At 35.8% G+C, this 15363-nt stretch overlaps 1 non-coding gene across 1 annotated transcript; it reads left to right on the plus strand.

Annotated features, from left to right (window-relative positions):
- Nucleotides 1-3596: 3596 nt before the first annotated feature.
- Nucleotides 3597-3703, plus strand: LOC122104654. Its single transcript, XR_006146977.1, has one exon. It is a non-coding gene; the product is annotated as a U6 spliceosomal RNA (small nuclear RNA).
- The last annotated feature ends 11660 nt before the right edge of the window (nt 3704-15363 follow it).

Genomic DNA, 15363 nt, shown 5'->3' on the forward strand with positions numbered 1-15363 from the left:
TGGAAAAAAAGCACACACACAAACATATACCCCTAAAATAAAAATTATAAGAGGAAGAAAAAAAAGTTAATAGAAAACAATTTTTTAAAGTTAAAAATTTTATATGTTAAAAAATTTTAATAAAAGGTAACAAAAAAGAGTTATTTGCATTTTGGGGGTGAGATGGGAAGGTCCTGCATCTCCCTTGTGTCCATAACCAGTCTCTTGTTGGAGTCTCTGGTCTGCTTGTGGTGTTTGATTTTCCTGTAGCTTGGTTGTTTTCTTAAGTCAGTTTGTTTGAGGAGGCAGGAAAATGCTTTGATTTACCCAGGATTTTGTCATCCTCTTCCCAGGTTAGTTCAATGGGAGGGAGATCTGCTTTGAGTATCACAAAACAGGGTGATGGCTGTTTCTTCTAGTTTAGAGATGCTGTAATGGGGCTAGGTTCTTGGTAGAGTTGAGGCCTTTCAGCAAACAGTAGCTTTTCCCTGAGGGGCTAGCTTCTGAAGCAGTCAAAGAGCCCAGCCAGGAGCCATTCTCAGGGTTTATTGTTACTGAATTTCAATTGATTGTCTAGGCTGCTGTAGGGAGGGGCAGCCCCTTGCTCTGTTTACCCAGTGAAGAAAGCCACTCCTGGGGCTGGCCCAGGCAAGGGCTGGATGAATTTTCCCTGCATAGAGCTGAGCCTGGCAGGTCAGGCTAGGTTCCTGTGACCTGCTAAATTACTTTTTGTTTTCATCCAAAGACTGAGTTGGAGCTAGCTGCTCAGCGAGGCCTTTGCCAGTATCAGAGATGGAGATCTCCGGTAGTGGGCAGGGAAGGGTGGCCTTCCCTTCTCTGCTCCCTGAGAAGGAGTGAGGAAATCATGCTTCTACTCACACAGGAGTCTGGTTCCTGGGTGATCTCTGGTCTGTGATCTGAAGGATGAAGATGTCTGCTCCTTGTCAGTTCTTGCTGGTGTTGAGTAGAATCCTCTCACCTGCTGCATCTGGCGCCTTTGTCGTAGACTCTCTGTGTTGCAGGTATGGCGCCTACAGCCGCAACCGCCCCCGCCACAGCTGCAACCACAGCTGCTGGCAAGTGCTCAGATTTGTCTCCTTGCCCAGTTTTTCCCTCTCTGGCCTCTCTCTGTACTGTGCTGGCACACTTGGTGTGATTCTCCAGCTTAGGACTTTTCACTGGAGCACTAAAGCTGTTTTCTATGTGAGAGCTTGTTTAGCTTCCAGCTTCTCCTTCGATATCTTCCCTGAAGCATAAATTTAAATTTTAAATGATAAATTATTTTAAAATCGTTTCAGTCGGGCACAGGTATGGATAGATAAGTGATGTGGGCAGAATCAGAATTATTCAGAAGGTTGTAAATGGATGCTTACCTAGTTTTCTCTCGGCTGGATCATAAAATACAGACTGTCCTAATTGGAAAAAGTTAGCCTTCCGAGGTTTTCTGCATATAAACACTCCATCAACATTTTATTAGAGGATTATTCAAGATTAGCTATATGTTGATTGATAATGACTGATCATGACAGAAAGTTGAGAGAAAACCATCTACACTTCAGTGAGGTTCTGATTTGTGCTTCACAAACTGTTATGAAAGCTCTACATGAGAATTCTAGCAGCTGCATTTTAAAAAGTCCTTGGGTTGTTACACTTTCTTATATTGTCTCAATTCAAGTACTTCTCCTTGGAGTTCCATACTATTCAATGATGCTGGATTAGCTCCTTTTTACAATTTGCAACCTGGTCTTTTTGATGAAATTTGTGCTTTTCGAAATTGCTCTCCAATTCCATCCTCAAACTGCATACAAAATTTATCTGAAAAAATTTGTATCTGTTGATAGTGCATACATATACTTTTAGTTTTCATTACAAATACAGAATGTAATAAAAATTCTCACAGCAATTATACTGCACTAGCTGGTGGGCAGATTCTAATGTAAATAATATACTGTGTTCATGTAGAGATTTAGAGTATCCAAAGTAATAAGCCTGTGGTCCTAAAACCAATACCTTACTTATATTGAGTGACAAATACAACTTCATATAAGTACAGAAGTTTTCCTTGTATGTTTTAATATATATTTTTATTATAAATACTGTACAGAGGGGTTACAGTTACATAAGTAAGGTAATGAGTACATTTCTTATTGAGCATTGTTACCCTCCCCTTTGTTTTTCCCCTACCATCCCTTCCCTTCACACCTCCCCACCTCCCCCATTCACCCATCCTCTGGTAATGTGTCTTGTATATTTCATGGTTACAATGTGTCAACCAGTAACCTTTCCTTATATCATAAATGAAGAAATGCTGGCTTGATTTATGCTGATTCTACTTGTGTAGACACCTCTAAAATCACTGGCCAAATCCAAGAGCACATAAATGAAATGCCATCATTTTTTTTTGTCAGTTGGTATAATTGTGTTCTACACATTTATTGACAGGTTACAAATTATTCTCAAACTTTAAAACATTAAAAATACTTTCTTTTTTTCTTATTTTCTTGGCCAGGAAATCAGCAAGACCTCAGTCAGCATTTCTCACATAGGAATTTTCACATGGGTCAGTTAAATATTTATGTAGAGTCCAATTTTTTGAGGACTCACTCATCTGCCTACAAATTCATGCTGGTTGTTGGAAAAAGAGCTCAAGTAAGGATGCCATTTAAAGCCTTATAACTTTACTCTTTACCAGGGTATTCTCCGGCTAAATTGGTGGTTGAAAGTGTCTACAAGAGTAAGCAATCCTTGAGGAGCAGGGAGACACCATATGACATACTTACTGAGGTTTCCAAGTGACTTGCTATCACTTGTACTGCATTTTGTAAGTCAAATCTCTCTAAAACTACCAGTTTTAAGAGATAAGAGGAGTGGTAAATGAACTCTTAGAGACAAATACATCTTCGACATATATTGTTTCTAGTATTCAGTTTAAGGCATATTCAACAACTGTTGAAACTTGTGTTGGCTGTAATTATGTGTCTTTCTCCATGTGTGCATGTATACGTGTGTATATGTATGTGTGTGAGTAGTAACATACATGCGTACATTATGGCTTATATCATCATTTATTCCTTGCTATCAAATAAAGTAAGGAATCCCTAAAGTTTTAACAGAAACTGTATAGTTAAAGTTTTAACTCTTCACTCTGCTTCTTTACACAAAGACTTTGCAACTTCTCATTAATAAAGTTTCCATAAACTCTGAAATGTACATACTTAGTACTTAATGTCTGTTACCATCAATATTAAATACTTTATAGAAAAGTTTTATACCTGCCAAACGGTCCTATTTTGGGCATATATAAGCAAAATCCCAAGATTAAGCATATTTAAAACCTTAAAACTTTTAACAAACCTAAACACTTGCTGCAATGTTCATTTTGACAGGTGCCTTGTATAGAATAATTGAATTCCTCCTCCTACACATCTCTTGAACTACAAATATCTGGAATTATTTTGTTTTTGGCATGTCTATCTTGATTTTATTCCTAAATGTGTGCTTATGTAAGAAATATATGATTCTAAAATTTCACAACAATTCTTTTGAGCTTAATTTTGTTGAATTGTCTAGTTTAATAAAATCAATAAAAATTATACTTTCTATATAAAAAATGTTCTGTGCTCAATTTAGCATCACATACACTAACATTGGAATAATACAGAGAAGATTAGCATGCCCCCTGCGCAAGTATGTCATGAAAATTTGTGTAGCATTCCATATTTTTACAACAACAGATGCTGAAATGTGTGTGGTCACAAGGGAATCGTACTGCATTCTTGGTGGGAGTGTAAACTTGTTCAAATACTTTGGAAAGCAGTATGGAGGTTCCTCAAAAGACTCTACATAAAACTCCCGTATGACACAGTAATCCCACTTTTGGGGATTTACCCAAATGATCATAAACAAGACCATACTAAAACTACCAGCACAACTATGTTGATTGCAATATTATTTATGATAGCTAAGATATGAATCCAAAAGAAATGCCCCCATTAGATGAATGGATCAAGAAAATATGGTATATTTACACAATGGAATTCTATGCCTCCATCAGAAAGAATGACATCGCCCAATTTGTTAGGAAATGGAAAGACTTGGAAAAAAATTTATTGACTGAAGTAAGCCAAGTCCAAAGAAACATAGGTCCCATGATTTCCCTTATTTTCAATAACAAATGTATGTCTGGGATAAGCAGAAAAGTTCAAAAGATATGTGCATATAACCAGATAAAATGATGTTAAAGAAATTGAACCCCAAAATAGGGACACAAGTGGTTTTTTGTTTCTTGCTATTGTTTCTCAGGTACTTATAATGTGTGATGTCAATTTTTTGTTTTTTTGTATGTTTCTCCCCACGATAAAACCCCTGTTTTCTCTGTATTTGAAGTTGGTGCACTTACATCTTGTATGTATGCTTCTCTAATTTGGGGAGGGGAAGGGAAAAAATGCTCAAATAGGGATACAGGTTGACCCATTGTAACAATGAGATGCACAAGACACTATGTTGAAAAATGAACTTTACAATTTAGGCGGAGGAAGGAAGGGGGAGGGGAGTATACTTGTGGAGGTGGGAGGGAAGGGATGGTATGGGAAATATAAAGGAGGAGGTAACAATGCTTGTTAGGAAATGTACTAGTTTCCTTGTCCTTGTAAATGTGACCCCTGTGCACAGTATTATTACAATAAAAAACATATAAAAATGTTCTGAGATGGAAGAGTTTATTTCCTGTATTTTACCCATATAATATCGTTAACAAAGAAATTAATGCAGAACACTGATATGACGGTAATTTGAATAAATGTGTGTGTGTGTGAGTAAGGCAGCGCTCAAGGAAACACGTGTGAGCATGTGAACACACGCCATAAATGTATATTGGCGTGCTCAGAGTTTAAAATCAGGGCTTCAAGGTCTTGCTAGGCCTTTCCTATCTAGATTGGTGAGCTACTATATAAGCTACATCTCAATTCCTGGCTCTTTGCTAGTTCATTAAACATTTTGAAAAATAATTTCATGAAGTTTTTTTTTTTGGCCCTGATTGGCTCCCAAGTGTTATCCACAGAAATCAGACTCCAGAGCAAATATTCAGAGTAGATAGGATTATAGGTGTGACCAGCCAGCACAAGGCTTTTAGAACAATTTTAAAAAATAAAAGAAAATTTACTTCATGGGGGCCTGTTTTATCATCTCCTAATTTGAAAGCCTTTTGAAGTGAGTATATGTCAGTTTGGGGATTGTTAAAAGATAGTAAGTGATGATATTTAAAAGTTGTAGTACTTTTTAAAAATGAAACTGGAACTGTGTGACAGAAGAAATTTGGCTGTCTTCGGACTTCAATTTGTAAGCTCAGCTCTGTGTATGATAACCCAATGTCACCAACACATTCTGTGTTGAAGACAAAATGTGATAGAAAACAATCACCAAGGGCAATATTTGCTATGCTATTATTTCTTGGACAAAATGAATATTGAATTGAGAGTGTAAGAGAATGGAGAGATTTTACCCACCTTTTTGGTATTACTGAAAGACTTTTGGAAACTTTGACTCATTTCCTTCCTCACTGTGTGTGTCTTTGGGCCATGCACTTAGTGTCTTTAACTACAATTTTTCCCAACACTACAATGGTAATAACATCAGCATTATAGCGAATGTTATCTTAAGAATTAAGAGAATAAGACTTGTGAAACACTTAACATAAACCTATGAATGAGCTTTGAGTTTAGCCAGCATTCTTTTTTAAATACCAAATAGAATATGATAAGTAGTACAAAAACCATTACATGTAGTGTGAGCAACCAGAAGTAATATCTATTGACCATGCTCTGCTTCCAAGGAAGCCAGATGGATAACTTCTCATGCTGTAAAACAAACTGGTTATCTTATGTCGTGATAGTGTAAAAGTATCAGGGTCAGAATGATGAAGAAATGTTGTAGACAGAGGTGAAATCCATATGAAAATGTGCAAAACTGATAGAACATAAAAGTATCTGAGCAGTATATTGTGTTTTACATCATTTAAGTTACATCGCAAAGGTAAGGAAGACCTGGAAAAATAAATTGTCTTTTTGATATTCTATCCTAGGTCCTTAGAAGGATCAACACTTTCCTCATTCTTGTAGAGGCATCATCAGATGAGGGGAAATATATTTTTTGTTTGCTTCCTTCCATTTATTCTTCATTTTGAAATCTGAACTACATGAAACTGAAAGAAACCAAGTGAAATTAGTCATGCAGCCTTTGGAAAGAACAAAGTAAAATAAATAAATTATATATAGTCTTATAAAAGGTCTAACTAAATTGAGTTATATAGTCTCAAGCCTCAACAGAAAATGATTTAAGCAATATCATGTTATTAAAAAAATTTTAAATGTTAGGAGCTGCTTAATTTTTTCCTTTCTACTACCTTGAATTAATTATTGATTTGCTATAGAGAGATTAAAGATGAGATTAACAAGAAACTTGATTAAAAATGGACAAAAATTCTGAATAGACATGTTTTCCAAAAAGCCCTGAAAATCTCCTGTGGATTTACAAATTTGTATTTAATAAAACGTCTATGTTGGCTGAATGCTTTGTGAGCAGAAGTCATTAGAGAAATGCAATTCAAAATTACTATAATACTACTGTGTAACTATTATAACTCTTATCAAAAATATCCAAGGACCCAGGTGTGGTGGTAAAGGCTGGTAATTCCAAGTGTTTGGAGGTTGGAGTAAAAGGACTTGAGTATAAGGCCAGTCTTGGGTACTGCACACAGTAAAAACCTACCCTTTAAAAAAACTCAAAAGGTAATAATGTTGGCTGGCGACACTGTGGAGAAAAGGAAATTTTCTATACTCTTAGTCAAAATACAGGTTAGTGTTCTCATTGTAGAAAGTAGTATGCAGTTTTCTAAAGAAATCCTGGGCTGGGAAGGTGGCTCAGTGGTAGAGCGCTTGCCTTGCATGCTCGAGGCCCTGGGTTTGATCCCTCAGCACCACATAAGCAAAAAGGAAAAAGGGGGAAGTGGCGCTGTGGCTCAAGTGGTAGAGCGCTAGCCTTGGGCTGAAGAGCTGAGGGAAAGCGCCCAGGCCCAGAGTTCAGGCTCCACTACCGGACCCCCCCCCCAAAAAAAAAAAAGAAATCCTAAGTTGAAATATCATCTGACCCACCAATCATGTGAATATTTCTCTCTGGGTAACTCATAAATATATCTGTAGTTCATTGTTATTCACATTATTCACAACAACAGCCAAGATATAAATCGAAGTCCAGTGTTCAACTACAAACTAATAAAGCAACTGTGGTACATGCACAAATATCTTTTTCTGTTGAAACCAAAGTAAATTTTTTATTATTTTCCTGTCTCTATGTGATTAACCTCCAATTAAGAAATCCAGATATATGATTTAATTTAGCCAATACTATTTATTGAGTATAAGGACCTTCTACTCTCTACATTCTTCACACTAAGATCACTAAATATGATGAGTCTGAAGTAATTAGTCTCTTTTTGACCTATGTTAATATTCTTTACAATGTGAGTGAAATGTTTAAAAAGTATCATTTGTTTTAGCTTAATTTCTCTGAAGAGACTATAAATGATATTATCAAAGCTTAAAAATGATTTTATTTAAAATTTAGAATTCAGGAAATGGTTTAGATCATTCTGGTTACTGTAGCCCTCACTACAACCTCATGAGAAAATTTATATTGATGAAGCAAAAATCTGAGGTTAGACATTTATGAATAAAAAAATCATGTCATTCTGAATATGTAGAGCTACATAACAAACATAGAAAATTTAGCTTTTAAATACCTGAATATGCTAGTACATTTAATTGCAGGGTAAGTACTTATTCTGAAAGGAGATAAAATTGCACTTATTTTGAAATGTAAACTTAGGTATTTATTTGAATAAAAGACAATGTTTAAAATATCACTCATTCAAGAAACAAGATGTATATTTAGTTGTTTTTCATGCCAATTATGTTCTCTAAACTTACTACAAATACTAGATTAGTAAACTTAATTCATTGCTTTGTAGGGAAATAGCAATTCCATTTCTTAAAACTCATGACAAAAACTTTTTCTCAAACAATTGCTAAGTAAGTGTTTTATATTTTTTGTCAAGGAATTTTATTCGATAAATTTTTATTCATTAAGTTAACTAATTGGCAAACAATATAAATTATGCATGGACAAAGTTTATCTAACACGAGTTTGTTGTTGTTTTTTTTTCAGAAGACAGATTATGGCTCTCTTAAAGAACTCTAGAAGGCAGTGTGTTCTTTATTAATTTTTAGTTATTGTGTTAATAGATATTAATTGTCAGAAGTGACAATTCCATAATATATTTAACATATTTGATTATACTCCCTCTATATCCTTCTCATTACTCCTTCCTCCAAAGGTATTCTGTTTTTCACATAAAATTACAACTTTATATATGCGCATATAAACTAATTTGGAAGATTTAAGCTAAACTGCAAGTTAATTCAAGATATACATTGAATTAATAGGATGAATAAAAACCCAAATATTTTTTGTTAACTTTTGAATTGAGCTATCATTATTATTATGGTTATGGTTAGGATGCCAAACAGAATTAGAATTAGGATTAGAGAAATAGAAAATTTAGGTTCATCACAGGATGACCCATTGCAACAATGATACTCACATGACACTATGTTGAAAATAAAGTTTACACCAGGGGAGGGAGGGGTAAGGGAAGTGGGGAGGGATGGAATAATGGGAGAACAAGAAAGAAGTGGGTAACAATGCTCAACAAGAAACGTACTCCTTACCTTACACATGTAACTAATCCCTCTTTAAAGCATCTTTTCAACAAAATAAAATTTTTAAAAATTAATGAACAATAAAACCTGACAAGAAATAGAAAAACACTTAAAATTTATGTTCAAAATGCAAGTAAAATTTAGACCTCCACGCTGAGCAAGAGTTGGGATAAATATGAAAAAGTGGCTTGTTATTAACATGATGATTCAGTTATATGTATGCTTAGGATTAGGCAAGGTGTGCCAGTTAGAGCGGATTAGGATGAGAAAAACATGTCAGACATTGTGTAAAACTGCCACTTATTTTAAGAGGAATGAATGGCAAGAATGAATGAAACCAGTCTGTGTTACTTTAAACATTCAGATAAAATTTGGTTTAAAGTGTGAGGTACATTTTTGTTCCGGTTAGGTTTAGGGAAGGATAAGCTTTAAGGTAAATTTTAGTTTTCCAATAAGAAGTAGAAGCCAAAAAAATGTACGATTGAATAGAATCTAGACAATTTTCCTTACATTAGCCATTTGGTGTTAAATCAGAATGTGATTTGGATTAGGTTTCTGGTTAACCAGGTTTGAGGATAGAGTAAGAAATGGGTTAAACTAGTGGCTCGTGTCTATTATCCAAGGTACTCAGGAAGCTGCTTTTGAGGATCGCAGTTCAAAGGTAGCCCAGGCAGGAAATTTCATCCGACTTTTATCTCAAATTAACCACCATAAAACACAAAAGTGGTGCTGTGAGCTAAAGAACTCAGGGATCATGCCCTGGCCCAGAGTGCAAGCCCCACGAACGACAAAAAGAGAGAGAAAAAAAGAAATGTTAAATACTAAGTAAAGCTGAAACTTTTTTTAGGTTCTAGGAATTCAGGAAAAGCTGTGATAATGGAAGTACAATGTATTTCAAAATATCAGGGTTTGAGATCAATAGGTATTGATCTCTGAACTTGAAGCTGATCCCTGCCATCCAACAACATCACATTCTTGTGAATATCACTAGCTGGCCTCATGAGCATAGCAGCCAGCTGGGGCTAAGCTATATGATGGCCTTGGACTCCAACAATGCAATCATTTCTGTGCACAGACTGAAAACTATCATAGGTAATTTTGATTTATTCCATTCTATTCTCAGCTAAATTCTATGTTCAGGTTTGTATGTTTTATGATCTCTTAAATATTAATTACTATTTTCCTACATTCTCAAAAGTAACATATATGTCTTACTCTAAAATTCATTCAAACATGCAAAAAATATTAATGTAGTTGCTGTCCACCTATGGCTCATATTTTAAAACCTGGCTACTTTAGAGGTAAAAATCAGAGGATCCTGGTTTAAAGCAGCCTATGCAGAAAAATCTGAGATATTTCTCCAATTGAGAAACCAAAATCCAGAAGTGGAGATGTAGCTCTCATTGTAGAGTGTCAGCTTTGAGCAAAAAGACTAAACAGGAATATTAGGTCTACTTCTGACTCCATTATTTACTCATGGAACAAACACACACACACAAACACATAATCTACATTCTCTTTGACTCCCCTTCTTGAGCAGTATTCAATGCCATTAACTTAATGCATGTTTTCTCCAAATTATTATGGTAGGGAATAAACTACATTTGCATTTATGATAATGCACTTTTTGTACTTTTTGTTTTGCAGTTTTTTTGTACTTATGTGAGAGAACAGTGTTTTGTGAAGACTAAACAGAAATCAATGTGTCAGTAAATCGGTAGGTGACAGACTGAAAAATACAGATAATACCACTTGAAATTTTATTTCTCCAAATTTAAATATATATACATATACATGTTTTCAAATTTTCTGCCAAGATTTTATTTCCATTAAAAATAATCTATTTTTTTCATTATATAAATTTAACATATTGTATGTCTCAGAATAGAATTATATTTACAGAATTTCTTTCCTTGGAGACAAGATTCTGCAGTGTAAGTCTGTCTTTCCGCAACTCCTACTTCTGTCTGGCATTACCATGTGGTAGTATAGTACCATGTCCAGCTATATTATTTACATTTTGTACATTAGAATATTAATATGAACAACTTTAAGCCACATATCTTCATGAGTATGAATGAATTTCTTGCAAAAAATATTATAGAGTTACTGAGTGAAGCCAATTATGGTAGACATGCCTGTAATCACAGCACCCAGGAGGATTGTAAGCTTAAGAGCAACCTGAGCTACACAGCAAGTCCCTTTGAAAACAAAACAAAACAACAACAACTTGTGAGCTTGGAAGTGGGAAAGTATTGTTAAGTGGGGTGATAGGAACATACAAAATTGTGTGTGTTTGTGTATGTGTTTTTGTGGTGTGTGTGTGTGTGTGTGTGTGTGTGTGTGTGTGTGTGTGTGTGTGTGTGTGTGTGGTGTGCGTGTGTGCTTGTGCTGGTCCTAGGGTTTGAACTCAGGGCCTGGACACTGTTCCTGAGATTTTTGCTTTCTACAACTTGAACCAAACTCCACCTCAAGCTTTTTTAGCTGTCAATGGAGATGAGTCTGATCCATTTTCCTGTTCTGGCTTAGAACCTTGATCCTCTTTTCTCAGCATGAGAAAACAGCCATGAGTCTGTATAGTTGCTGTTTTACTGTTAAGTAATATAGTAAACATCAGGCCAGTTTATACTCCTTCCAGCAGCTTTTGAGTGTTTCACACACACCTAAGATAAAACCCACTCCAGGTTTGATGACATCCAGATCTCATAATGTGAGATTTGTATTGTTATGCTCACTTTAACTATGAAGACTTTGAGCCCCAGAGAGTTTAGTTAATTTTGAGTCCTTATCTCGTATACAGTGGAGCCTGTATTCAAGTTCGACTAGGTCTATTTATTTCAGAAAACATGGAGTCATCATCTGTTATAGTCAACACGTGTTCTAGCAAGTACTGCTCTTTAAAAGCACAGTTCTGTGTCAGATAGCTTATTTTGCTCTCTCTTTAACTGTTTGCACCCCTTTTCATAAGCTAGGGAAAGCACACATGATGAGAAGAGCCATTTTTGAAGGGGAAATTGATAATGGGTTTTGAACTTGGTATCACATACTTATTAGTCAGATCTTCCATTTGAGTTATGCCTCCAGAACTATATTTCTGTTTTTTTCTTTGTATTATAATTACAAATATGTGTACACAGAGTTTATAGTCATATAAGTCAGGTATGGATATATTTCTTTTTTGAAATATCACCCCTTCCCTTGCTCTCTCAATTTTTCTCTCTCACTGGTTTGGTTTTATTAACTTCCACCTCCTCCTTCTCCTCCTCCTCCTCCTCTTCCTCCTCCTCCTCCTCCTCCTCCTCCTCCTCCTCCTCCTCCTCCTCCTCCTCCTCCTCCTCCTCCTTCTTCTTCTTCTCCTTCTTCTTATCATTATTTTGCTGTAGAGGAGATAGTTTCATACGTGTGGTAATGACTACATTTCCTTTGTATATGTTTTTGTTTCAGTCAGTAATCAGTCTTGAACCAAGGGCCTGAGCACTGTCTCTGAGATCTTTTGCTGAAGAATAGCACTCATATTGAGCCACAGCTCTACTTCCCTGAGTGCATTTTTTTTTTGGATTATGTTACCCTTTCCCTTCATCTCTTCATTTTCCCGTCTTTCCCCACAAACAAGTTGCATAAGTCATTTTCAATATAGTACCAATTGAATACCACTGTTGAACATGTTCATGTCTCTCTTTTAAAATGACCCCTTTAACTTCTCAAAGAGAGATAAATGAATAAACATGACAAAAATGAAAGAAAACAAAGAAAAATATCATCTTGTTTGTTTCCTGGTCACTGGCTATTTTTGAGATAAAATGTGTTTGTGTGTATGTGTGTATGTGTGTGTGTGTGTGTGTGTGTGTGTGTGTGTGTGTGTGTGTGTGTAAATACTTGGGCTCAAAATCGAGGAGTTGACTTTTAGCTTTTTTTTCAAGGGTAACTGTGTGTGTGTGTGTGTGTGTGTGTGTGTGTGTGTGTGTGTGTGTGTGTGTGTGTGTGTGAATAATGGAGCTTGAACTTAGGGAGCTGACCTTTAGTTTTTTAACTCAAGGGTAGCCGAGTACGACTTGAGCCAACCTTTACTTCTTGATTTTGAATAGTTAATTGGAGATCAAAATTTCACAGATTATTCTAAACTGGTCTAGCTATAATCCACTTTCCTCAGATCACAGCTAGAGTTACAAGTGTGTACCACTGGCCGTGATTGTCTTACATTCTTTTTGTTAAGTACTTGAAATGTAAAAGACAGTTGCAACCATAGTAAAAAAGAAATCCATTTAACTTTCCCAGATTCATTAACAGAATATACAGAATTCAGGGTACCAGAATCACAGATGGGAATTGCCATGGATAAAACCCTAGGAGAAGAAAAATAACATAAAGTAAGAAGAATGAACTATCTGCAGTACATTGGTAACATCAAGCTTGACAACTAAACAAAAGAAGACCTGCGTTTCTATGTATTGGCATTCATTTCAATTAGCATCATTTCGTATGGTCATGTATATATTCATAACTTCTGTGCTACTATAATCCACTTTCAGGAGTAATAGGCCATTGCTACTCATTGTAAGTGAGGGAAATCATAGAGCTCATGTTTCTTTGGGCCTGACTTGATTAACTTAGTATGATTTCTTCCAAGTCTTTTCATTTTCTTACAAAAGGGACTACGCCACTCTTTCTGATAGAAGCATAAAATTACATTCTGTAAATATACCATATTTTCTTGATCCATTCATCTATTGAGGGGCAACTGGGTTGGCTCCATATCTTAGCTATGGTAAACAATGCTGCAATGAACATAGTTGTTCTGGTAGCTTATTGTGCCCTAGTTTGAGATCATTTGGATAACTGTGAGGAGTGGGATTGCTAGATCTTAAGGGAGTTCTATGTTTAGTCTTTTGAGGAACCTCCATACTGCCTTCAGAGTGGTTGAACCAGCTTACATTCCTACCATCAGTGTGGTAGGGTTCTCATTTAGGCATATCCACCCCAGCATTTGTTATTATTTGTTTTCTTGATAGTGGACATTCTAACTGTGGTGAATGGGATCTAAATGTGGTTTTGGTTTTGATTTGCATTTCTTTTATGACCAGTGAGGCTGAGCATCCCCCTTCTGTTTCCGAGAGGACACACTATAACAAGTTTCTAATGTCTCAACAGAGGCATAGAAACTTGTAATATTGTATGCTTTTTGTTGTACCTTCACTTGGAGCTTCCAATAACTCCTATAACTTACAACAAAGGATTGTACTAATTACCTTACTGAAAAAAAACACTAATTTTGAAAAAATATGGAAAAATGTATCTTTGTCAGGGGTCCCAGTGAATACTAAGGAAGTTTCTTTACTGGGAAATTTTACTTGATTGCTTGTTCTTTATGTTATTTGAACACATGTTGAATTTGGGGTTTCCCCCCCAACCCATCAACAAACTAGTAACTATGTTGCCTCATTGGATTTTGCTTCACAAGTTACAAAATATTTTGATGTATTTTTGGTTTCCTGTTGGGGGAAGGTTGGCATTTGAAGTACTAGTGGGCCAGAACTCAGGCTTGAACTGAGGGTCTGGAGCTCTTCCTTAGATTGCTTTACTCAGTGCTGTCACTGTGCCACTCAAACCACATCTCCACTTCTGGCTTTTTCTACTTAATTGAAGATAAGAAATTGAGGATTTATTAGCTTGGGTTGGCATCAAACTGTGATCCTCAGATCCCATCCTTGTGAACGCTAAGATTACAAGAATGATCCAGAGGCTGGATATGTTGTGCTCCCTATGAAACCTAAACAAGGGCACATAATTCTGAAGCATGTGTGTAAGATTATGCATTTCTCTGTACAGCATTTTCACAATAAAAAAAGAAAATTAGTTAGAAAATATAGCCCTTATATGTGTGTATACATAATATAAATGTGCAGAGGGCAATGAGGATGTATCTGTTGATTTTGAGGAAAGATTTCACCTATGGCTTTTCACAGACTGGGCTACGCTGTACAGAAAGATTGAGACTAAAGGTGAGGTAATTGATGTCATCATCCCATTCATCTACATCCCTTGTCAACATGTATGCACATATATACTGTGGTGTAATCATGATTATTTTGTGTATGAGAAGCAGTACTGGGGTTGAATTCAGGACCTAGGTACTCTTGCTTAGCTTTTATATGCTCTACCATTTGAAGCACAGCTCATCTTTCTGTATTTACTGTTTAAATGGAGGTAAGAATCTTTTTTGATCAGTTGGCTTTGAACTGAGTTCCTCATATCTCAGAGTTCTGAGTACTTAGTTTTACAGGCCTGAGCTTCCAATGCCTAGCTTTTCATTATTACTTTTACAAGCTATATGCTCACACACATTCCTTGAATTTCAAAAGTCTCACTGTTCAGGCTGACAAGATGTGAGGAAAGATGGTTGTGTGGATAAGTTACCAAATGGGCCTCTAGCCCCATTAACATCATTCTGGCAGTTACTTGCATTTCAGTCAGTGAGTACATATTTCTAATTTCACTCTGCCTTTTTTAAATGCCATTTTGAACTGTCTTTGATATATCTTTTAAATATTATCTCCCAAACAGAAGATATTATGTGAATATATTTGATAATATTTCAAATAGGGATGTTATT

This window comes from Dipodomys spectabilis, unplaced genomic scaffold, assembly GCF_019054845.1.
Source record: "Dipodomys spectabilis isolate Male_0828 unplaced genomic scaffold, ASM1905484v1 ptg000029l, whole genome shotgun sequence".
Lineage (NCBI taxonomy): Eukaryota > Metazoa > Chordata > Mammalia > Rodentia > Heteromyidae > Dipodomys > Dipodomys spectabilis.